Below are 4,945 nucleotides of genomic sequence, written 5' to 3'. Positions count from 1 at the left end.
ACTTTGGAAGTTTTCAGCCATGACTTATTCAAACATCCTCTGTCTCTTCTTTTCCTGGGACTCCCAAAATGCATATCAACATACATATTTGATGCATTTGATACACCACTTGATAGTGTTCCATAGGTCCCTTAGGCTCTATTTATTTTTCCTCATTCTTTTTTTCTTTCTGTTCCTCAGACATGATAACTTTCATTGTCCTATCTTCAAGTTTGCTGATTCTTTCTGTTCAAATCTGCCTTTGAATCCTTCTAATTGAATTTTTCATTTGAGTCAATGTACTTTTCAGCACCAGAATGGCTTTTGGTTTCTTTTAAGGCTTTCTCTCTATAATGGTATTCCCATTTTTTTGCATACATTATTTTCTTGATTTTTCTTCACATCTTCTTTTAGTTCCTTGAGAATCTTTAAATCAATTGTTTTAAAGTCTTTGTCCAGTGTATCTGCCATTAGGTCTTTTTCAGAGACACTTTTTGTCAATTTATTTGTTTCCTTAAATGGGCCATAATTTTGTTTTTGTATGCTTTGTGATTTCTTTGTTGAACACTGGACATTTGAATCCAATAATGTGATAACTTTTGAAATTAGCTTCTCTACTTCCCCAGAATTCACTGTTTGTTTGTTTGTTTGTTTGTTTGGGGGGGGGTTGTTTTTGTATTGTTGTAGGCTCTCTGAGCCTAGGATCAGCCTGAGGTATAAATTTAAGATCTTCACAGGTTTTCATGACCTCTTCCCTTCTAATTTTCCCCATATATGCAATTGTTTTTGAATATCCCAGTCTTTAATGTTTGGTTTCCAAGAGGGGGAAAAGACCAATACAAAGGGAGATGCAAAGGGCACTCTTCCTTTAAGTTATGTGGAAGTCACTTCAGCCAGAGGAGGAGGTGCTTACAACAACGAAGAGATATAGAGCAAATGACTGTCCATCCACCTTTTTGTCTGTACCCCTGTGATTGGAAGCAGTAATCAGTTATTAGAGCACAGATTCTTAATATTTGGAAGATGAAGTCATTTTTGCCCTCCCTGGCTCTTGAAAGCTGTGTGCAGATTGGTTATTCTCGAGGAACATGTGTGTGTAGCTGCCTGCCGTGTGGCTGGGGTTGGGAACGAGTTAGCCATTACTGTTCTAGGAGATGTAATTGACAAAACTATGCACAATTTACCATCTAGGCCTTCCTTTAGAAGATGTAAGCCTTCAATGTACTCCAGAGTTCCAAAATTCTGGCAGAAAGGTTCTGCTAGTGCAACTATTGTCAAGGTAGGAAGATAGATTCCTAGTGTTTCCCAGTTCGCCATCTTCCCAGAATCCTCTTAGAATCTGGGTGATCTCTATGCACATTTGAGTTTGAGAAAGCTGTTCTGAGTCACATTTGGCTCACCATTGGCTACAGGCCCTTTTCTTTTCTGAGCACATTTTCTCCATCTCCAGGCTTGGATGAAAACTAGCTTTTCTCTTGGTGGTGATACTTTATAACTTCCCACAAGTAAAGTCTTCCCTTTGTTACCTGTCCTTGGACTTCAAGGACAACAGATTGTTTTGTTGTGTAAAGACCACTCTATTCAGTGCTGCTTCTGTGCCCAGGCACTGCTAAATGCTTGTACATACTTTACTTCATTTAAGCCTAACCATGAACTAGTATAAACAATGGTGTTATTATTTCCATTTTATAGAGGAAATCAAGCTTCATAAAAGTGCAATCTCCTGAGTAAGATCATTCAGCTAGTAAGTGTCAGCAGGGATTTGAACTTTAGTATATCCAAGTCCAGAGGCATTACCAGTATTGCCTATCTCCTCATGCCCACTCCAAATTGAAATTTGTTAGCTCTCCTGCAACAATTCCATTGCCTTTTCGATTGGTTTCTTTTACTACTGTAAGAGATGATGACAAATTTAGCAGCTAACAACAACACATATTTATTACCTCACAGTCTGTAGTTCAGAAGTCCCAAGGTGGTAGACTGGTTTCCCTGTTCCTGGTTTCACTTGGCTAAATTCAAAGTCTTAGACAGATCAAGACTCTGGAGGAAAATTTGTTTACCGACTCATTTTTACCAACTCATTTACATTACTGGCTGGATTGAATTCGTGGGTTATAGGATGGAGGTCCCTATTTTCTTGCTAGTGGTTGGCCAGAGGTCATTGTAGAGGCCTCTACATTCCCCAGTTTTTGATCCCCTCATCTTCAGTCAGCAAGAGTAGGTTGAGTCCTTCTTATTCTTTGGATCACTAGAATTCCAACTTCAGCCTCAACTTTTCTATTCTCAGATACAGAAAGTTCTCCACTTTCAAGGACCCATGTAATTAGATTGGACCCACCTTCCAAAATCTAGGATAGTCTCCTTATTTTAAGGCCCTTAAGCATAATTTGATCTCCAAAGGCCCTTTTGTCTTGCTGTATAGACTGTTTCCACATTTCAATTTTTAAGCCATGGACATCTTTGAGGAACCTTTCTACCTAGCATACCTCCAAGCTCACACCACTTAATTGTATCATCCCTTCCTCTCCTTGTCATGTTATTAATATTTTCAATTTTTCCTATAGCTACTTCAAATTGTGGAGTCTGGCTCTCTGACATTTTCCTCCTGTCTCATTCCTAACATCACCCTCCAGCGACAATTCTTTCTCACTACCAAGCATTTTCACTTCCAATCCACAATTCATGGTCATACTTGATTGTGCTGCTACTGATAGGGAACCTGTAATAAGAAACAGGAATTTGTTCCCAGATGCATATGGGTCTCCATTTTGATCACAGAACAATGGATTTTTATTTGATAGTTTATGTATGCAAAATGAATTTAAATCAAATTTTAAAAAGTATGAACAATACCTGATAACAAAAGATATGATTATACCACATCTGTCAAAACATGTCAGTAAACGTATTTTTAAAAAATCAAGGGTAAACAATTTCATAGATTTGGATATCAGAGTTTGGTAGAAAGGAATATGATTTTAAAATGAAACCTTTTAACAGTCTATGGAATGACAGGAATTGATTTTGGCATCATCATGTGAGTTCCCCTGCTGCTTTTAAAAACATACTAAGCAGGGAAGGAGGTTCGGTGTCCATTGAAAGAGGAATGGATAGAGAAGATGTGGTTTATGTTATTACTCAGCCATTAGAAACCATTTGCTTCGACGTGGATGGAACTGGAGGGTATTATGCTGAGTGAAATAAGTCAATCGGAGAAGGACAAACATTATATGGTCTCATTCATTTGGGGAATATAAAAAACAGTGCAAGGAAATAAAGGGGAAAGGAGAAAAATGATTGGCAAATATCAGAAAGGGAGACAGACCATGAATGACTCCTAACTCTGGGAAACAAACTAGGGGTGGTGGAAGGGGAGGTGGGCAGGGGGTAGGGGTGACAGGCACTGAGGTGGGCACTTGACGGGCTGAGCACTGGGTGTTATTCTATATGTTGGCAAATTGAACACCAAGAAAAAATAAATTTATAAAAATAAAAATTAAAAAAAACATACTAAGCAGGAGGTCAGTACTGAATTTGGTTACATCAATATGATTTTAGAGAGAAGGAGTATGATTTACCTGCTATATAAAACCCACTTTCTCCATTAGGGATAGAGAAGTGAGCCATCTTCTCAATGAAGTCATGTATGATCTCAGTTAAGGAGGAGCCATGGAGATCCTGTCATACCTAATGAAGTTAGGATGATGCTTCATTTTTCTCTGTAACTTGTTGCCTTACTGCATCAATTTATCCACTGTATCTGTGAAAGGCAACCCATCCCTCTGTTCCTGGACTGCTGCTAAACTGCCAACTGGGAACCTTTGTATTTTACAATAGGAAAAAGGACTTCTTTTAAAATGAAGTTTTTATAAATTACTTGTAAAAATAAAATATTCGTGTCTCAAGAAAAGATTTTTTAAAAATTTGGCTTGATGTTACTTGATGTTACTTTCCTGAATCCAATCACATAGCCAAATAATTCATAAACTGTAAGTGGATAACATAACATGGAGTTCTTATTAAAAATTTAGCATGGAGGGATCCCTGGGTGGCGCGGTGGTTTGGCGCCTGCCTTTGGCCCGGGGCGCGATCCTGGAGACCCGGGATCGAATCCCACGTCGGGCTCCCGGTGCATGGAGCCTGCTTCTCCCTCTGCCTGTGTCTCTGCCTCTCTCTCTCTCTCTGTGACTATCATGAATAAATAAATAAAATCTTTAAAAAAAAAAAATTTAGCATGGAGAGTCTCCTGACTTGTTAGCTTTGGAGTAATCATCAGAAATCTGAATGTTTAATAAACACCTCCATCTAATTCTGTTAATGAGCATCATAAGTGGACCCTGCTTTGGGGAATATTGTTCAAGTGTTCCTTTTCCAGCTGCCATATCAAACTATGTAAAGAAAATGGAAAGAGGGCTGTCAAGGGGTAAATAGGAAACAGCATCAATTTTAACCTTCAAAGAAATTTTGGAAGCATTTCTAAAAGTCAAATTTTGTTTTTCATTAAGAATTCATAGCTGCCAGAAACTTGTAAATTTCTAAAAGTCCTTCATTGATTCAGGTGGAAATGTTTAACAGGAGCCAAAGGGTTAATAGGAGCCGAAGTTTGAGCTATGTCCCCCAAATCTCCCTGAAATGGGCTTCTATCCAAAAGGCTACAACAGTAGTTTACCCTCTTCTCATTGTTCTTCTTGTAAAAAACTAAAACATCAAAAGAGCAAAATTACATATTCTCAGTGAATGGTCATCCTAATCATTTCAAAATGCAAATGATTATAGAAATTGGAGCAGTGGTGATAATCACAAATCACCAATGACAATGTAGTCATTGAAAAATCACTGGAGCCAACTACCCTTTCAAGAGTTTTAATTTGCAATCAAGTCAAGAGCTATTCTAGTGAAGCAAGAAGCTGTTTGAGGAACAGAAGTTCAACTTAAAGTGGGAAAGCAACACAGTAAGGGTGCCATG

The sequence above is a fragment of the Canis lupus genome, chromosome 20, assembly GCF_003254725.2.
Source record: "Canis lupus dingo isolate Sandy chromosome 20, ASM325472v2, whole genome shotgun sequence".
NCBI lineage: Eukaryota > Metazoa > Chordata > Mammalia > Carnivora > Canidae > Canis > Canis lupus.
The sequence above is the reverse complement of the archived record's forward strand: the minus strand, read 5'-3'. Positions refer to the sequence as shown.